The 21926-nt window shown below is 36.6% G+C and overlaps 1 protein-coding gene and 1 long non-coding RNA gene across 21 annotated transcripts in view; one reads left to right on the top strand and one right to left on the bottom strand.

The window, feature by feature from the left end:
* fbrsl1 (fibrosin-like 1) overlaps positions 1 to 21926 on the bottom strand; it is an 898034-nt gene that overhangs the window by 562069 nt on the left and 314039 nt on the right. The window lies entirely within an intron of this gene.
* On the top strand, positions 367 to 21044 carry LOC138761032 (uncharacterized). The gene is made up of 3 exons (XR_011356079.1): positions 367 to 505; positions 2015 to 2318; positions 20916 to 21044. It is a non-coding gene; the product is annotated as an uncharacterized lncRNA (long non-coding RNA).

Genomic DNA, 21926 nt, shown 5'->3' with positions numbered 1-21926 from the left:
TCTCATTCTTAATAACTTCTCTTATGACTCATCCCACTTTCTTCAAATCAAAACAGTAGTCCAGGGTACCCAGATGGATCTCAGCTATCTATGCCTGCCTGTTTGTGGGTTTTATGCTGCAAGCCTACATAGGCAAGGCCCCTCAATTCTTCTTCCGCTATATTAACTACATCAGGACTGTCTCATACACCCGTGATGAGCTCGTTAACTTCATTCACTTTGGTGGCAACTTCCACCTTCATCTCAAATCCACCTTGTCCATCTCTGACAACACTCTCCCTTTTCTTGATTTCAGATTTTTTGTCAGAATTCATATATGACATCACAAACAATCCTGAGATTCTTTTTCCCTGCAGGCGCGGCAGAATGACCACTAACTGGTAGTGGAAAAAAAAACTGTATGCAGCGTAAACATGTAAACAAACTAAGAACTGTAAACAGATAGCAAATGTAAAAAAACTGTGCAATACCGATAGAACAAAAAGAAAACTAATGAAGTACACAAGTAAGAATCCTTAAATGAATCCCTGATTGAATTTGCTGTTGAGGAGTCTGATTGTGGAGGGGTAGCAGCTGTTTCTGAACCTGGTAGTCTGAGTCTTGTGGCACCTATGGCAGCAGTGAGAACAGAGCAGGCACTGGGTGTTTTGGGTTTTTGATGATTGCTGCTGATCCCCAATGGCAGTGTACCTTGTAGATGTACTTAATGATGGGAAGGGTTTTGCCTGTAACGTCTTGGCTGTGTCCACTATTTTTTGGAGGGCATTATGCTTAGAGGGGTTGGTGTCTCCAAACTGGACCATGATGCAGCCGATCAGCGCATTTTCCACATTTCTGTCTCCATCTCAAGAGACTAGCATTCCAAAGACATATTTTACAAATCTTCCAACTCCCATAACTACCTCAACTACACTTCCTCACTTCAAGTCCCCTCCAAGGATTCTATTTCCTTCTTGCAATTTCTCCATCTCTGCTGCATCTGTTTCCAAGATACAGTTTTCCAGTCCAGATCATCTGAAATTTCTGCCTCCTTCCACAAATATGACTTTCCCTCCACCACCATCAACTCAGTCCTTACCCACATCTCCAGCATTTTTCGCTCATCTGCACTGGCCCCCTCTGCCCCCAGACGTAACAAACACAGGGTTCCCCTTGTCCTTACCTATCGCCCCACCAGCCTCCACATCCAAGACATTATCTTCTGGAATTTCCACCATCTATAGCATGATCGCACTAATAGATACATCTTCCCCACTCTGCCTTCTGTCGGGACTTCTCCCTCCTTCACTCATCCCTACCAACCATCACCCTCCACCCACCCCCCCCCCCCGGCACTTTCCCCTATGGCCATTGGGAGTACTGCACTTGCACCCACACCTCTTCCTTTCCCACAATTTAGGGCTTCAAACAGTCCTACCAAGTGAAGCAACACTTCACTTGTGTATCCACGGGATCCACGGGAAAGCACAAAGGTGCTTCCTTTGTGTCCTTCTCTACACTGGAGAGACTGGGTGCACACTGAGCACCTTTGGACTGTCTACATAAATTAAAGGGATCTCCCAATGGCCATAAATTGGAGGAACAACATTCGATTTTCCACCTGAGCACTATCCAACCAGATGACATTAATATCAACTTTTCTGGTTTCTGCTACCTACTCTCCATTATCCTTCCTTTTCCCTTATTTTCTTTCCCTTAGCTTTCCACCCCCTTCTCTCTAATCACAGAGCCATCCTTTCTCCCCCTGCTTGCTGCTGTGCCCCCTCTCCCTCTCCCTCATCCACCTATTACCTCCTGACTTTGGGACTGTATCCACCCCCCCCCCACCACCACCATTTTGTTGACATTTTTCCATACCTTGATGAAGGGCTCAAGTCTAAAACATTGGCTATGTATCTTTATCTTTGCTATATAAAGTACAATATTTGACCTGCTGAGTTTCTCTAGCATTGTGCTTTTACACAAATATAACTTTTCGGATGTATATTGAATGTTTTCTGCTTTTTCTTCACAGTTCAATATGTCCTTAGTCGCTAAAACAAAATCCATAATTTTGTGTGATGGTTCAAGTGGTTCAATTTCCATAAACCAGCATTTTGCTTTATTGGAATTTAGTGAGAATGCGGGTTTGGATTGAATAATTTGATTTCTGCAAATGAAGGAAGTCAGAGTATAGACACAGACCTGTGCAGTTCATCGTATTGTGTATTCACTATACAATTAACATAAAAGCAATGACTGTATTGGGATGGAAACAAGCCACTACTTCTGCTATTTATAGCCTAATTACAAAAGAAGACAATCTCATCTCAAATGAGGTAGGCATTTCTGAGTACAATTGTGTATTTTCTTTGAAACTCAACCTAAATGATTGAAAAGCAATTTTATGATAAAATAGCAAATTATTTCTTCATTGGTTTTTGCTTTTCATTGGACTCATTTTATCTATCATGAATAATATGATGGTTCTTGTGGCGCCTTAAGGACAGAGCTACAAGCAAAATGTCTGATTCAAGTTGTGGTCAGCAAAAAACTGCTTTAATCAGTTTTACAGGCAACTTTTATGTCATTTCTGGTTCAGCCGCCCTGAAACCGGAAGTGGCGTCACAACTCTCCTGACACATTCACCAGTCTGCTGATTTCATCCCCAAGACGAAGGGGGTCCAGTGTCATCTTAGAACACATACCCTCGGGGCAATTCAAGTATGATGTCCTGCCCCTTGGCTGCAGCTACAGTTCACAGGTTTATTTTGAGCAGCAAAGGAATAATATTTTTAAACTTTTGCTTCCCTGGATTATGCTTAAAACCCATTTGCTTTATCTAATTTTTAATTTTATGTACAGTAAATTAATCCACTAGCTACATGACATAGTAAATGTTTGACATTTAATTAAAAACATTTCTAAACATTTAAATAAAAAAATGAATTTACTGCAATGAATGGCAAATAAAAGTTTGCTTTTCAGTAAGTAAATCCTGTATTGCTGTTAAAACAAATCAGTCAAATGAAATGGATGCTATCAGAATAGTGTGTGCAAAAGTAGAATTTATCATTCACATTGATGAAATAATGTGACAAAGGCATCACAGGTTCAATTTACTCAGCAAGGTCTCACAATTGATTTGATTCATAAGAATGCAAAGGTTCACTTAAACTGTGGGGATTGTGCACATCGAGTCAAGCACAATCATACCCACTTCATCCAATTAAACAATTTTCAATATTCAAACTTTTCTAACATGGAAATTACTTCCTGATAAATGACAGGCCTCAATTCATCCAAAAAGAATGCACAGGTCTCCTCACTTCATCTGGCAATTACTGTTGACATGATTTAAAGGATCTTGCCTTCTCTATTTCTGTCTTAAAGTCAAATTGTTGATCACCATGAGAAGAGCAGGTTATTACTTTATACTGGTACATCTAAAGAAAATGAAAATGCTAATGGAAAAAGGAATCATAAGACTATTGGCATCAGTAGGTGCACCAAAATTCTAGACACGGTAAATCAATAACATATAATTTACCAAACAAAAGCTCTGACATTATATTAATGACTATACTTCAAACCTTGATTGGTTTTGAAAGTGTAGGAGACTGCAACTTTCTCACAGAATCCTGGTATTACATTTAACTATTGGCATGCCAAACTACTGAGAGAACTCGCAAATATAGATTCTGAGGAAACTGATCAATGATTTTTCACCAAACATCAGCATCTGCAAAGAAAGAACTAAGGTTTGCCTGAAGGGCATTGGCAATACAATGTTTTTTTTAAATTTATTTTTCTTCCCCAACCCCCCCTCCCTCCAAAAGAAAAGGAAGAAAAAGAAGAAAGAACACTTTTTTCAACATATATATTATAAACATATATAATATTAATTTACATTTTTTAATATTTTCTAATTGAGGGGGGTGGGTAAGGTGGAATTTTATTCTAAACTCCATATGTGGTTCGAAAATGTTATAAAAGTTTTCAATTTGATTCCTTTAACTACATGTAATTTTTTCTAAAGGTATACAATTTTGCATTTCAAAATGCCATCTGTCTAACTGTACCACACTCAGTTTTCCACGTTACCGCTATACATTTCTTTGTATTCACTACTGCTATATTTTTAAAAATTTCTTGATATTTATCCAATTTCAGTTTTATATCTTTTTCATATATATTCCCAAGTAAAAATATTATTTGGATCTTTTTGTATCTTTGTCTTCGTAGTTTATCCTAACAATATACTCAAATTGTTCCAAAATTGTTCCACTTTCTCAAAGGACCATACCAAATATAAAAAAAGTCCTATTTCCTTGTTATATCAAAAACACTTATCCAGATAATTAGAATTAAGTCAATTCAATTTACTGGAGTATAATATAATTGATAAAGAAAATTATATTTGACCATTTAATATCTAGCATTAACTGTGTGTATAACATTCTCTTGACATAATTTTGACCATATTTGAATTTGTATATTTAAATCTTTCTCCCATTGTAATTTTGATTTATATAAATATTTTTTCCTTTTAGTTTCTTGTAATTTTATATATATGTTAGTAATAAATTTCTTAATAATACATGTATCTGTTGTTATACCTTCAATTGACTTTGTTCTGGGAGTCTCAAATCTGTTCTTAATTTCTTTTTTAAATATTATTTTAATTAGTAATATGAAAAATAGCATTATTTTGTATATTATATTTATCTTTTAATTTCTCAAAAGTTTTAAAAAATCCAAAAAAAAACAATCTTTAATCCTCTCTATACCTTTACTATACCAATTATCAAATAAAAAAAAATATTCAAAGTGAAAGGGATAAGTTGATTTTGTTTTAACATCATTTTAGGTCATTGATAATTTTAATCCCTCTCTCCATATGAATCCCATTCCATATTTTCAATATATGTTTTAAAATTGGTACTTCCAATTTTCCTTTAAACAATTCACTATTCCATTTATATAAAATTTGTTCTGGGATAGTTTCTCCAATTTTATTCATTTCAATCTGAACATAAGCTGTTTTGCTCACCAACTTGACAACAGGAGGACAAAAATCTTAAATGAACTGTTTTATAATTTGGTAATCTTAGTCCTCCCTGATCAAATTTCCATGCTAATTTTTCAAGACCAATTCTTGACATTTTACCTTCCCAAATAAATTCTCGTATATTTTATTCAAACTTCAAAAAAATATTATTTATTATTTATAAAATTCTGGTGGAAAACCATCTTGACCTGGTGTTTTATTATTCTCTAATGACATCAAGTCTCATAGACTTCTATTTCAGAAAAAAAATTAGATAATTCTAATTTTTCATCTTCATCTAACACAGGTAATTTAATTTGTCACAAATACTCTTCTATTTTATTATCATCTTTCAAAGATTCTGATTGATAAAGTTTGGCATAGAATTCCTTAAAATTATCATTTTTTTCCTGCATTTTATAGGTAATTTGATCAGTATTTTCCTTAGTGCCAATTATTGTTTTAGGAACTTGCTCTGCTTTTAATTGCCATTGCTAGTACTTTATGAGCCCTTTCACTTAATATTTTTGTCGTGATCTCATTATATCTCTCTCTATTCTGTCAGTTTATATGGTATTCTTAATTTTTTTGATTCTAACAATATTCTTTTCTCTTCATTTTTTTCACTTTCATTTCCTTCTCTAATTTCATTATTTCTTTTTCCAACTGATCCATCTTTCATATATTCCTTCTTTACTTTTGAAGAATAACTTATTATTTGACCTCTTGAATATGCCTCCATAAATCCCATATTGTAAACTTACTTGTTACTGAATCATTATTAGTTTCAAGAAAACAATTTATCTGTTGTCTCATAAATTCTAAAAATTATTTTTTCTTCAGTAATGTTGTATTTAACCTTCACCTATATTTTGTTCTTCCAACAAAATTGACAAAAAGGTGAATGATCTGATAGAACTCATACTTGATACTCAACCTTTTGCACTCTAAATTGAAATTGTGCAGAAATTAAAGACCTATCAATTTGTGAATATGTTTTAATGTTGAAAAGAGTAAAAAGAATAATCTCTTTTACTTAGATGAATTATTTCCATATATCCACTAACCCCATGTCTTTCATTAAATCTATTGCTATTTTAGCTACTTTATTTTTCATCATTTTATCTCCTGATCTATCTAATTTAGGGTCTAAAGTAAAATTAAAATCTCCCCCTAATATGATTCTTCTATTAGCATTTGATAATTGCATAAAAATAAGGTAGAAATTTACAATATTCTTTTCTCTTCATTTTTTTCACTTTGAATGTATGAATATACATTCATTAAGGCCCACTGTTCTGAATAAATCTGGCAATTTACCATAACATATCTTTCTGCTACATGTACAAATAGTCTAATATTTTCACTGGTAAATTTTTATTTATCAATATTGCTGTACTTCAAACTTTTGAATTAAACGAAGATGCTATTACAGCTCCTACTTAATCTCTTTTTAATTTTCCATGTTTTTTTTCTGTCAAATGTGTTTCTTGTAAAAAGGCAATATCTATTTTTTCCTTTTTCATATATACTAATAATTTTTTCCACTTTATTTAATTCTGTATCCCATTAATATTAATACTAATAAAATTCAACTTTATTGCCATCAGATCACTTTACTAAGTTTACTAATTATCCATCTTTCCACTCCCATCTCTCATTTTTAAAACAATATTTCCTAATATTTTGGATATATTTTGGTGTATTAAGAAAAAGAAAAGAAAACCAGAAAAAGATAGACCCCCCCCCACCTAAAAGGTGTACATTATTAATGATACATCCTTAAAACCTTAATTTATACGAGTTGAGGTCAAAACCACACCAGCACTCACGACTCTGTAAAAGTTAGTTCTTCACTCCTAACCAACTCTCTCAAATTACTGCACTGTCCCTGGTTGTATTAGATCTATATAGTCTTTACCATTTACAAATTTTTACTTATTTATAGATCCTTCAGGTTAAAATTTTCCTCCCTAATATTCTCTCTCAAAAAAAATCTTTTTATTAATATTTGCTCTTTCCCTCTCTCTATTATCAGCTATAACCATTCTGTATTATCTCTCATTTCAAACATCACTCACTTCTTGTCTCTCTTTCTCAGGCAATGAATCTGCAAACACCTTTGCCTCATTGGGTTCCGTAAAAAAGCTATTTTTACCTTCTGGAACAAAAACCTTCAATACTGCCATCCGGACATACCTTAGGACAAAAGCATAACTCTTCTTTCATAACACATTTTTAACAGCATTGAATTCTTTTCTTTTTTTCAACAAATCAAAACTTACATCAGGGTAAAAGAAAATCTTATTTCCATTATTTCGCTGCTAGTTCTTTTCTCTCACTTCATAGTGAAGCAATTTGACCAATATCGGATATGGAGTTTGATCTGATTGTGGCTTCGGCCATAATGTTCTGAGCTCTTTCAATATTAATGTCTCCTTGAAATTCAGTTACCCTCAAAGTTTGCTGAACCCAATGTTGCAAATATTTCTTCATATCTTGACCTTCATCGCCTTCAAGTCCAAGTTTTTATATTATTTCTTCTACTAAAATTTTCTAACAAGTCAATTTTTTGAGTTAGTTGATCTTTTGATGGAGTCGCTTCAGCTTGAATTTTTTTCACCTGTTCTTTAACATTTTGAATTTCAAATTCATTTCCTTTAATTTTTTTCTTCCACAACTTCAAATTTCTTGTCCACTTGTAGCATCATTCTTTCCACCTTCTTTGTAAAATTCTTATTTTTAACTATATTTTCATTACACTTTTTAACTTCTACTTTTAATTGCATCAGATTGCTCAAAAATTTCCATGTATTTCTTCATTTCAGCTGTAGATATACAAGTCTCTTTCATTTTTTTCTGTCTTTTTAGCCATAGCTCCTTGTTTGAGATGTAATTCCCATTCTTCTTGGTCTTCATCCTGATCACTGGAGCTGGAGGCTTCTTGTGCTTTTTTTTTAGCATTGCCTCCATTTTTTTGGGTACTCTGCGCATGTGCAAGGAGTTGAGCAGAGACACTTCCTCTCCCATGGAAGGTGGCCATTGTCAGGGGAGACCCTGTACAGCAGTGTCCAACATCTCAGCTCCAGGTTTTTCTCCACAGACTCTTACCTTCCAGATAGTTCCAGGATCCTTCTTCAAGGTAGGCCTATCTTCTTTATCTGTCTCTTTCTTATTCAATTTTTTGTGAAGTTACAACTGCTTTGTCTTTCTTTGGTGACATCTTGCACTGTTTATTAGATCATCCAACAACTTTTCCTTTTTTTTTAAACTACAACCTTTATTAACTTTTTTAGAACCTTTTCGGAGAGAGAAGGGATTCACAGTCTAACCACACATTATAACGTGGCACGCCCCAATGCAATGTTAATTCCATAGATCTGATACGGCTGTTCCTTCTGGATCTGACTATCATGTGAGGCCTGAACCAAATCCCTTACTAACGTACATACAGGTGATAGCTACTTCCCTACCCTTATCAAGTATCTTTGTCACCTCCTCAAAATACATCACCAAATTTGTGGGACATGACCCAAACCACATAAAGCCATAATCGATTGTCCCTAATCTGACCATTACATCAAATATTCCAAAATACTATTCTTAAGTATCCTTTCCAATAGCTTCCCCATGTGAGTCCTATCAGTCTATAATTTCCTGGATTATCCATGTTTCCCTTCTTCAACACAAGTACAACATTAGCTATTCTGAAACCTGGCCTGTTACTAGATGCAATTAGATTTGCAGAATTATGAGCAACCTAGGGTCAAGCTTAAGAATCCAATGTTTACTACAAGTGGCTTTCTTGTTCATGAAATTCAGAAGCTTGCATTCTATGCTATGCTGTCCTTCAGCCTGCTCAGGAATTCAATAAATTATGCCCAATGCATTTCCTCCAATGCTCCACTTTCCTGACTTACATCATTTAGCTCCCTGTTAACATCGAACAATCTCTCTAAAGTAAGCTTGATGTTCTGGATGGAAGATGTTTCAAAAGGGATAGGGAGGGAGTTAAAGAAGGGCAGGAGTGTCATTGCTAATCAGGGATAGTGTCACAGCTGCAGAAAAAGAGTACTTTGTGGAAGATCGTCTACTGCCTTCTTGGGTGAAAGTCAGAAACAAGAAGGGACCAATCACTTTTTTTGGAGTATTCTAAAGCTCCACCCCCCCCCCCCCCACCCCCCATCTTCTGTCCAACAGCTTTAGGTCACTGGGAGCAGATAAGTGGGCAGATTTTAGTAAGGTGCAAAAATAAGTGCATTGTATCACAAGGGACTTCAATTTCCCTAATGCTGAATGGCACCTCCTTAGTGCAAAAGGATTGAATGGGGTAGAATTGACCTTTTTGGGTAGATTTAGGGAATTTTTTGGAACAAATTACAGGAGCTGTATTTCCACAAAATTCATATTTATTTTTATCAGGAAATATTGAAGGAACAAGACCTAAATTAAAACTGTCAATGTATCCACTGGAATTTGTTAAAGTTGCATTAGTGGTGCAAGGAAATGTATTGCATTTACTTGGAAATCAGATACACATTTGGGTTTGGCAAGATGGAATACAAAAATTCAAAGTGTATCCCTTTGGAAAAAAAACCATATAATTTGAGAAATAAATACGCTAAGTTTTTACAAATTTGGCACTTGCATACTCAAATATTAGGTTTAAATTTGCAGTGTTATGCTTCCTGTGCCTTCGGACCTGTGAGAATTTCTTCTGAAATGTATTAAATAACTCTTTTTAAACATGTATATAAGACAGTATACCTCTGTGCATCCTGAAAGTTTCTTCTCTCTTTCTTTTATTTTATATAACTATATTGTATCTTTTATATTATTTTGAGGGTGAGGGGTATGGGGAGATATATATCATCATGTATATAGTTTGTTTTATTTCATTTTGCAAATTTATATGATATTAATCTTTGACTACTACATGTATGGAGAAAATTTTAAATAAAATATTCAAAAACAAAAACAAAAGAATGGGGCAGAATTAGTTAGAAGGGATTCTTGTGTCCAAGAATCAGTATATGGACAGGCCAATGAAAGGAGAGGCCATAGGTATTAGGCAATGAATCTGGTCAGGTGACAGACCTTTCAGTGTGCAAGCATTTCAAAGATAGTGACCAAAACTCCCTGGCCTTTAGCATAGCCATAGACAATGAGAGAACCAGATGAAATGGGAAAGTCTTTAATTGGGGAGCATGAACTTGAGAGAGTAAATTTGGAACAGACATTTTCAGGGAAATACAAAGCAGAAATGTGAATGGTTAGGTTTGTCCTGCTGAGATAGGGTAGGGAAAAGAAACCATGGTTGACTAGAAAGGTGAAACAGTGAGTCAAGAATAAGACGTATCCAAAAAGTTTAAGAAGCAAAAAAACCAGCCAGAGCTCGTGAGAGCTATAAGGTAACTAGGAGGAAACTTTAGAAGGGACTTGGAAGAACTAGAAAGGAGCATGGTAAGATCTCAGTAAGTTGGATTGAGTAAGTGAAGAACAGAATGACGAGTCAGGGATGAAGGGTGAATGTACCTTTAGACATAGGAGGTTGGTGGTGGGGGGGTGGGGGTGGTGGGTGATTCCTTTATGAATACTTTGCTTCATTGATCATGGTGAGAGGGACTTTGATAAACATGAGGTCAATGCAGAATACGCAAAAGTGCTGGAGCACGAGGTTGAGAAGGAGGTAGCACTGGAGCTTTGAAGAATTATTTCATGGGTCTCTGTGCATTAGCAGTGGACAAATCAAGTTGCAAAGTGAGAAAGCTATGCAGGAAAAAGAAAAAAATAAAACAGGCACACAGCAGACCAGCCATTATGGGAGAGGCCAGCGCCTGAGTGGCTCAGTGTAGGAGTGGAAATTTGAGGCTTTGGTTCATGATGCTTTAGTGAGCATAGCCTTCATAGAATGTACAGGAGTTGATGCAAGGTAAGCACAGGTTTTTCTAACTTTTTTTTCTATTTCATAGATAGTGGGATGACAGGTAGGGCAGGGACATGCTCCTCTTACAGAATGCGGATAGTCAAGTTATTCAATACTATTCCTAACAACTTGATCCAACTGCAGCTTTTTACAAACTGAGTTTTAGGGAATTGGAGCTGGAGTTGGTTGAAGTCCGGATCATTCAGGAGGCTAAGGGGGTGACAGACAAGAGTTACAAGAACACTATCACACCCAGGAGACAGAAGGCTAAGGGAAGGGAGGAAAAGAGGTAATGATAGCTGTAGTGATAGAGGATTCCATAGTTAGGGAAACAGATCAGAGATTCTTGTGGAAGATATTGAGAATCCCAGATGGCATGTTCCTCCCTGTTTCTTGGGTCCAAGATATCTCAGATTGAGTTCACTGCATTCTCAGGAGGAAGGGTGAACAGCCAGATGTTGTGGTCCATGCAGGGACCAATGACATGGATAGGAATGGTGATGAGTTCCTGCAAAGTTAGGTACTAAGTTAAGCACAGGAACTCTTGGGTTATGATCTCAGGATAGCTACCCTTGCCACGTACTAATGAGAGAAACAGGAGGGTAATGCAGCTTTACGTGTGGCTAGAGATGGTGCAGGAGGGAGGGCTTAGGGCTTCTGGACCACTGGTCTCTCTTCCAGGGGAGGTAAGACCTGTTCTGACAGGACGGTTTACATCTGAGCTGTAGGGGGACTAAAATCCTTGTGGGAAGGTTTGCTCATGCTGCTCTGGGGAGTTTAAACTAGATTTGCAGGGGGGTGGGAACCAGAGTGTCAGAGCAGATAGCGGAGGAGGAACAAAATAATGTGAAGACTGCATACAAGGTCAGAAATCAAAGAGTTGTATGTGGTGGAAATGTTCTCAAATCCGTCAATTTCAAAGCAAGGAGTATTGTAGGAAAGACAGATGAACTTAGTGCGTGTATTGTCACTTAAAATTATGATATTGTGGACATTGGTTACATGATGGACTGGACTGGCAGCTTAATGTTCTGTGATTTCAGACATGATAAAGAGGGAGGAATTAATGGGAGAGGAGTGGTATTACTTGTCAAGGAAAATATCACAGCTGTGCTCAAACAGGACAGATGAGAGGGGTCATCTACTGAGGCTCTATGGGTGGAGCTGAGGAATGGGAAAGGTATGACCACACTCATGGGTTGTCTTATAGACTGCCCAATGGTTAGCAAGAATTGGAGGAGAAAATCTGTAGAGAGATAGCAGACAGCTGCAGGAAACTTAAGTTGTGATAGTAGGAGATTTTAATTTACCACATACTAACTGTCCATACTGTAAAAGGGCTAGATGGCTTGAAGTTTGTCAAATTTTCTAAATAAATATATAAACGTACCAAATAGAGGGGGATTACTTAAGGTAGTATTTGAGTGGGGAAAAAAGGTTGAGAACCACTGAATTGGACAGAGTGCAATACTGGATCTCCTATTAAGAAACGAGGCAGTAGAGGTGATCGAAATATGTGTAGGGGAATATTTTTGGTCCAGTAATCATAATGCCGTTAGTTTCAAGTTAATTATGGAGAAGGATAGATCTTGTTATTGGGTTGAGATTCTAAATTGGAGAAAGGCCAATTTTGAGGAAATGAAAAAGGATCTAGAAAATGTGGATTGGATGAGTTGTTTTCTGGCAAGGATGTGTTCCATACATGGAAAGCCTTCAAAAGTGAACCTTTGAGAATAGAGTTGTATGTTACTGTCCAGAATAAAAGCAAAGTTAACAAGTATAGAGAACTTTGCATTTTGAATTACATGGGGAATACGGTTGAGAGGAGAGAGGTGCATAAGGAGTAAATGAGGTATTTGTGGAGAATAAAAAATGCAAGAAAAAACAAGAAGGAAATCAGAAGAGCTAAAAGACATATGGTTGCTTTGACAAACAATGTGAAGGAAAATCCTAAAGGTTTCAACATGTATATTGAAAGCAAAGGGATAGATTGTAAGGTACAAAATTGGTCCCCTTGTAGATCAGAGTGGTTGGCTATGTATGGAGCTAAAAGAGATGGTTTTTTAATGTATTAAGAAATTGGCACAGAGTCTGGAGAAGTAAGGAAAACAAACAAGAGGTCATAGAACCTATACAAATTAAAGAGGAGGAGGTGCTTGCTGTCTTAAAGGAAATAAGGGTGGATAAATCTCCAGGACCTGACAAGATATTTCCTCAGACTTTGAGGGAGACTAGTGTAGAAATTGCAGGGGCTCTGGCAGAAATATTTAAAATGTCCTTTGCCACAGGTGAGGTGCCAGAGGATTCGAGGGTAGCTTATGTTCTTCCACTGTTTAAAAAAGGTTTCAAAGGTAACCTAGGAAATTATAGACCAGTGAGCCTGACATCAGTAGTAGGTAAATTATTGGAAGGTGTCCTAAGAGATCAGATATACAAATATTTAGATAGTTAGGGACTTGTTACTGAGTTAATATGGTTTTGTGCATGGTTGGTCGTGTTTAGATAGTGTTTAACAATCCTGTAGAGTTTTTAAAGGAGATTACCAGGAAAGTTTATGAAGGAAAGGCTGTGAATGTTGTCTACATGGACATTAGAAAGGCTTTTAATAAGTTTCCACATGGGAGGTTAGTCAAGAAGGATCAGATGCTTGGTATTCAGGGAGAAGTTGTACACTAGATTCAACATAGGCTACATGGGATAAGCCAGAGAGAGGTAGTGGATGATTACTTCTTAGACTGGAGATCTGGGACGAGTCGTGTTTCTCAGGGATCAGTGCTGGGACCTTTGTTGTTTGTTATCTCCTGTATATGCTCATGTGATCATTGAATTTTTTTGGCAAATTTTCAGGTCAAATTTGGGAGGGTTGACTTTTACGCTGGTCATATTTTTTTTCTTTTTTTTAAATTATTTTTTTATATTTTCTTTTTTTTATTTTTTTATTAGTTTTTTTTCTATTCTTTAATTTAAACTCAAACTTAGAAGGGGATTCATAGACAGAGTTTCTAATTTTCTCTAAATTTAAACATAGTATAGTTTGGGTAAACCATTGGAAAACAGTGGGAGGATTAACCTCTTTCCAATTCAATAGTATAGATCTTCTAGCCATTAGTGTAAGAAAAGCAATCATACGATCCGCAGGAAGAGATAAATAAGTCAAATCTATCATAGGTAATCCAAAAATTGCAGTAATGGGATGTGGTTGTAAATCAATATTCAAAACAGTAGATATAATGGAAAAAATTTCCTTCCAATAATTCTGTAAAGAGGGACAGGACCAAAACATATGTGTAAGGGAAGCTATTTCCAATTGACATTTATCACATATAGGATCGATATGAGAATAAAAGCGATGGAGTTTATCTTTAGACATATGAGCTCTATGAACAACTTTAAACTGTATTAGTGAATGTTTAGGTCATATTTTTCACCGTGGTAAGTACCTGCATCGTTCAAGGCGTAGAGAGCTCAGATAGCCAGGACCAGGTGGTAAGCCTGTGTTTGGAACATTGGGAGCTCAGATAGGCAGGCGGCCACAGCAAGGGTCTGTGGTTGTGGCTTTGGGAGGTACAGTGGGCAGGCAGCCAGGGCAAAGATCTGTGGTTGGAGACTCAGTAGCTCAGATGAGCAGGCAGCTGGGGTGAGGGTCCATGAACAGTGCATCAAGAGCTCCAGTGGGTGCGTGACCTAGGAGAGGATCTGCGGTTGGGCATCAGGAGCTCAGATGGGCAGGTGGTCGGGGCATCGGGAGCTTGGATGGTCAGGCAGTTGGGGCCAAAGGGGGGGGGGGGTTGACTTTTACATGGGTCATATGAAAATATGCAATTTTAGGCCAAAAGGGGGGGTGGGAATTGACTATTACACGGTATCGACGATTGCACAATAATATATGGTATATCAATGATCTGGATTATAATGTGGTACTGTAAATTGGATCAGCAAATTTGCAGATTATGCAAAGAGTGTAAGTGTTGTTGACAGTGAGAAAGGCTTTTAAAACCTGCAAAGGGATCTGGACCAGCTGGAAAAATGGGGTGAAAAATGACAGATAATGCAGACAAGTGTAAGGTGGCACATTTTGCAAGGACAACCAAGGTAGGACATGCACAGTGAATAGTAGGGCACTGAGGAGTGCAGTAGAACAGAGGGATCTGGGAATATAGATACTGTACATAATTCCCTGGAAGTGGTGTCATAGGTAGAGAGGGTTATAAAGCGAGTGTTTGGCATTTTGGCCTTCGTAAATCAAAGTATTGAGATTAGGAATTGGATATTATAGTAAAGTTGTACATGACCCTGGTGATGTATCGTGTGGAGTTATGGTTACCTAACTACAGGAAAGATATCGATAAGATTGAAACGGTGAAGAGACGATTTATGAGGATGTTATCTGAACTTAAGGAACTGAGTTACAGGGAAAAGTTAAACAGGTTAGGATTTTATTCCCTGGAGCTTAGAAGAATGAGGGGAGATTTGATAGAGGTATACAAAATTATGAGGGATATAGATATAGTAAATGCAAATAGGCTTTTGCCACTGAGGTAAGGTGAGATACAAACCAGTCGACAAGGGTTAAAGGGGAAAGGTTTAGGGAGAATATCAGACAGAGAGTAGTGGGAGTATAGAACAAGCTGCCAGCTGAAGCAGTTAATACATTTAAGAAAAATTTGGAAGGTACATGGATGAGAGGGGTATGGAGGGCTATGGGTTGGGTGCAGCACAGACTAGAAGGACCTGCTTTCTGTGCTGTAATGTTATATGGTTCTATAAGTCCCCAGGACATTATGGGATATTACCCAGATTACTATAGGAAGCAAGTGAAGAGGATGCTGGGGAATTGATGATGATCTTTGTGTCTTTTCTTGCCACTCGAGTGGTACTCAAGGATTGGAGGATGGCAAATATAGTTCATTTGTTCAAGAAAGGTAATCGTAGACCAGTGAGTCTTATGTCAGATGTAGACAAACTATTGTAGAGGTTTCTTAGCTGGAGAATTTACAAGCATTTGGAGAATCAAAATCTTATTAGGGATGCTCAGCATGTCTTGAGGGGCAGGTCATGCCTTATGAGCCTAATTGAGTTTCTCAAGGAGGTGACAAAAGATATTGATGAAGGTAGAGCAGTATATGGATTTTAGTAAAGTATTTGACAAGGTCCCTATGGTAGTCTCATTCAGAAAGTCATAAGGCATGGGATTAATGGAATCTTGACTGTGTAGATTCATAATTGGCTTGCCTGAAGAAGGTAGGGGGAGGTAGTGGATGGAACAATATTCGCCTGGAGGTCGGTGACTAGTGGTGTTCCGCAAAGATTTGTTCTGGGACCACTGTATTTTGTAATTTTTATAAATAACTTGGACAAAGAAGTGGAGGGGTGAGTGGGTGTTGTGGATCGTGCAGGTTGTTGTGGTTTAAAATGGGATATGTACTGGATGCAAAGTTGGACAAAAGTGGCAGGTGGAGTTCAATGCCAAAAATGTGGAGTGGTATACTTCGGAAACATCAAACTTTTAAGATAAAGTTTTTGGTAAACGGAAGAATTCTTAGCAGATATAGGAATAGGTGGACTTGGGTTGATTGTGTGATTATGAAGGTGCATGGAGTATTGGCCTTTATGAGTCAAGGGACAGAGTTCAAGAGCTACGAGATAATGTTACAACTCCATAGAACTCTATTCAGTTCTGGTTGCCTCATTATAGGAAGGATATGGAGAGTGCAGAGGAGATTTAACAGGATTCTGCCTGGATTGGGGAACTTATAAGGAAAGGTTGAATGAGCTTGGGCTTTTCTCTTTGGTGCAACAGAGAATGACAGGCCACTTAATAGAGGCTATAATATTATGAGAGGCATAGGTAGTGTCCATAGTTAGCAACTTCTTCCCCGGACAGTAATGACAAATAACAGAGACTATCTGTTTAAGGTCAGTGGAGTAATGTTTAGAGGAGGTTGATTTTTTTTTAATGCATACAGTTGTGGATGCATGGCATCCATTGCCAGAGGAACTGATAGACGCTGACACAACAGGGAAATTTGGGGAGGAGGGAAAGAAAGGAGGAAAGGGTCAGATTGACGTAGAATAAATTTATATAGGCCAGCACAACACTGTGGGTCAAAGGGCCATACTGTGCTGGGATATTGTATGCTCTATGCCAACATATTATCCCAAATTCAATTAACCTTAGTTTTGAATAATAACCTCAGGGGCAAACTGACTTAATACCTCTTGAAAATGCTCATTTCTCCTTATTCTCCCTAATAGCAACAATGACCAAAAAAAAATCAGATTTGTCAAAATCTTCCCTTTTATTTTCTTATTTTGTCATTCCATAATTTTCTTTTTAAGTAACTATCTTATAACCTTATAACCATGTCCCTAACAATATTTTTGCTTTTTTCCTATTCATATTGTCATACTAATTAACTGACCTATAGATTTCCCTGTTTCTCTCACCTTTCTTTCCTGAAAGCATAATTTCAAAGACTAGTTTCCCCAAGGACAATATTTACAAGATGTTCATTAAACAACTGACAAGCACAATTATGCCCTCACTAAGCAGACAGGTGATACACTACTCACTGAAAAGATTTTGAATTGTCTTATTGAAAACAGTACTTGTTTTATTGAAGCCTTCAGTTTTTTTAAAATAATGTTTTACTGGTGTCATTCCAGAAGTAAATCAAAGATTACATACTCAAAAATCAAAAGTGATCTAGCTATCTCATGGTGACATACAAATACACATATAGTTGTGCATTAAGTAGTCATTACAGATGGCAGCTCACCCTTGGAAGAAGCCATTATATTTTAGTTGTGGCTGTTATACTTCTTATACTTCCTTGTTGTACTTGCAAACCTACATCATCCATTTACTTCCTAATTGGTTTGAATTGCTTTGCTAAACTACAACGATGAGGTCCAGTTAATTCCTGTTCTATAGCTTTCAGGGACATCTCCCAATACTGGGAATGTTACAGAACATTTAGTGGCTCCATTACAGTTATACATTTTAATGGCGATGGGAACTCCCATGTGCATTTTGTGCCAATTAAATTTGGTTCAATTACATGAGATTCAAATTCATGCTGAATTATAAAATGATGAGCAAACTTTAAAATGAAAGTCTGAGAGAATGCTTATTTTTCATTAAAATGCATGGATTTTTAACTCAATATATAAAAAACCACTTGCCTGATTTTGGACTTCTCAGTTTAAAGACTACTCCTTTCAATCAGCAAGTAAATAAGTGAAGAAAAATAATCAGCTCTCACCCTCACATACACAATGCAGTTTTGAATTCTTTCCTACATATTACATGGCTCAGGTGTCCTAGGCAGACAATGTTCCAAATGTTATTATGCAAAATATCATAGACTCCTTTAGAGAATAGCAAGATGGAACTTCTATTTAATTAAAATTTGTTCCACTGGCCTATATACAGGACTTAGACAGGCTAAATATTAAAATAATGAGAGAAGATGTCCACATTCAGGAATGAGCAAAGTTGGCAATCTAATTCACTTGATGCTTAACAGTTCATGAATCATTTGAATACATAACTGGTTGACAACCTTTCAATAATTCATGCCTTGTTTAAATTGTGGACAGAAACTACTGAGTTTACATGGCTTTACTGCATTTCATGGTAAAATATTGATTAGAAAGTGACTGTGAAATAAGCATTCAGATCGAACTTGCTGAAACACATTGATGCAAAGTGATGAGTCTCCCCCTTTTATATTTTTACTCTTCCTGAATCAAAATATTCTTCCTTGAATGCTGCTAAAATAAAATGAAGTGAAAGCACTGACAGTGAAGAAATTTGCTCAGCGAGATTGTCTGATAGTAATGATCTTTTCGGACAAAGTTCACTCCAGACACTTGTACACATATTCCAATATATTCTTCATTTGTTGAATGTGTCATCTTGCCCAATATTTCCTCTTGGGAAGTAAAAGCCCCTTTGGAATTACAGTACTTCAATAAAAAAAAATCAGGAAAGTGCATGTTGCTCAGCGACAATTTGTTGACAATGACTGTTGCTTGTATTGCAATTGTGACTACACCTCAAAAGTATTTCATCTGTCACAAAGCACTTTGAGATACCGTGGGCACTAAACATATGTAATTCCATCCTCTTTTTATCAGTCTGTGTAGAGTTGGCAGAGCAAACATAGATCATAGCCTGACAAAATTCAGAGAGAGAATCCATATTCTCTCACCTTCTTCAAATTATTATTCATTGACTATATCTCCACCCTCAACAAACAAATCAAACAAACTCATCCCCAAACTCTGTGACCTTGACCTCAGCATTCACCACTGAAATTTGGTCCACAACTTCCTATCCTGCAGGCAGCAAAGTGCAAATTCTTCCCTCACCTCCATCCAAGACCACAAACAGACATTTCAGGTGAGGCAGAACTTTATATGCACACCTTTGCCTCCCATCCTAGAATTCCAAAAAGACTGTCCCTTCCAATATGTACTTCACTTCTCATGGTACCTTGCCTGACATTTTACCTTGATCTTTCCTGTGTTCAGGGACCAATTTTTATATTAGTTAACTACACAAGGAGAAAGATCTGGGAAAAAAATTTACTTATGGGACAGGTATTAGATAGTTGGAACAGACACCACATATATTTTTTAAAATTACTTTAAACATGAAAATACAAAGTATGTGGAGAATATGCAAAGCAGTTGGACAGTTTAGCATTGTAAGTTTCTTTGTCTATAAACATGAGAATAACACATGATGAGAGCCACAGCAGTCAGAAAGCCCCTGCAGTCATCCACCCCTGCAAGGACTGAACATCTTGAAAAACAAAAAAAAATTTGAGGAAAAAAAGTGTTTAAAAATATGTTGTTGTTCACCAAATAGCCAGAATAGTAATTGAACACAATTTAATTCTCTATCCCATTCCCATTCTGATCCCCCCTATTGTTGGTCACCTATATATTGTTCAATCAACACACAATATAAACTTAACAAACTGCATTAATTACAGGTTTCTAGACTAAATGATGAATTGAACAATTTCAAAATAATCTTGTATTTTACATGAGTCCATGCTGCCCAATTTATACCCAACTAACCTACACCCCCGGTACGTTTCAAACAGTAAAGGGAAGTGGAGCCCCTGGAGAAAAATCACACAGACATGGGGGAAAAACTTCTTACAGATAGTGTGGGATTCAAACCCCAGTCGTGATCGCTGGCGCTGTAAAGGCGTTGCACTATCCACAAAGCTTTTTTTCCCTCCAATGATAATTTCAGACATTTCATCTCATCATTCACAACTTTTGTTGATCACAAGGTTTATTTCAGTTGGTACCACCACTATCACTTGTCATTCAAATCTCTGGTATCTAGCCTTTTGCAAAAAACCTTCTTTTCTGTACTCACAATCTCAACCATGGTTGAAAATGAAGTACAACAGCAGAACATGGAATTCAAAAGTACAATTGGCAACCTGTACCATTCATATCAACAAAAAAAAGTATACAAATCACATTTGAGAATAAAAACTCAACATAATACCTAGGTGACTTTCCAATACAATGTCATTTTCTCACTGTTATATCTGATATACTGCCATTTGACAAGCAGCTACCAGGCAGAAGCCACAGTATGAATTTCAGCTTTCTGAGCTCAATCTATCAAAGGTTTTCATCCAATTTTCTCAATCCTATTGACTCATGTGATATGGTTCCAAGGACATTTAAAAAAAAAATCCAATATCCCAAAATAGCTATTCTTATTGCTATTTAACTGAAGAATGACACAGCTGACCTCCCAGAGAAACTGGTAGAGAAACTCAGCGGGTCTGATTAAAGGTCACTGACCTGAAACATTAACTCTGTTCCTCTTTCCATAGTTATTGACTACCTGATTATTTTCAACATTTTTTATTTTGATTTCAGTTTTATACCATCTGCACTTCTTTTTGTTTTACATTACAGGTCACACCTGATTTCTCTCAAGACAAACTTTTTCCCAAGTATATCACTTCACAAAATATCAATAAGGATTAGGAATGGATCAGAAAAAAATGGAAAATTACATGCTGAATTATTAAAATTAAGACTAATTTTGCTGCAAGTTGGTTGAATTTTGTTCCATGTGTTTTAGCATTATACTTAATACTTAACAATGGTTACAGAAGAACAAGGATCAAACTGTGCCTACAAGTCATGTAGTACCAAGTACCATTTATTTATTACTCTTCAAGTCTGAAAATCACAATAAAAAAAGTATTCTGAACCTTCATTTCACAGTAGTAATCACAGACATCTTCCAGCAGATGGCAGCCATAGTAAGAGGAAACCAAACTTTACCTTGGGGACAGGAATTGAAGTTCAGAATACTAAAAAGCATTTTCATATGGTTTGCCCTCAGCCCCTAAGGGGGTGGGGTGGGGAATTCCAAAATATAGACAAGAATGGATGTTGCCCTATTAATTTATCTAGAATCACCAAATTGTTTACATATTTACATCCCTTTATTTCAAAATTAACAACTACTTGTGTTATCTGTGCACTTACAATGGAGTTTGGAAATGGAACGCATGCAAGAAAGACCTGTTGGTCAATACAGTCATACAATTTTACACATTAAAATGAAGTCTACATTTTCCTCAAGATTCCAAATTAAGCAGGCTGGATAGGCAGACTCAAAAGGGCGTCAGTTTTTTTTCTGGTCAGTCTTCTGAAATATACGACTGAATTATATAATGCTTTTTCAAAAAGGTCGTGTTAATAACTCCTCTTCGTGATGAATTTTTAGATGATGAGCAAGATAAATCTCATTTAAAGCCAACAATAGTTTAAAATTAAAGTAGTCCACATAACTGAAGTTCCCACTGACTAAAAACCGACAAGGGGATTTAATTAAAGTACACTCATCTCAAACACAGCTTGAAGTGAACATAATAAATCAAGTTGACCAAAATCTAAGGTTTCCCCCCCCCCCAC

Source organism: Narcine bancroftii, chromosome 4 (assembly GCF_036971445.1).
Source record: "Narcine bancroftii isolate sNarBan1 chromosome 4, sNarBan1.hap1, whole genome shotgun sequence".
NCBI classification, from domain to species: Eukaryota; Metazoa; Chordata; class Chondrichthyes; order Torpediniformes; family Narcinidae; genus Narcine; species Narcine bancroftii.
Note: the sequence above shows the minus strand (reverse complement) of the source record. Positions and strands in the feature narration are given on the sequence as shown.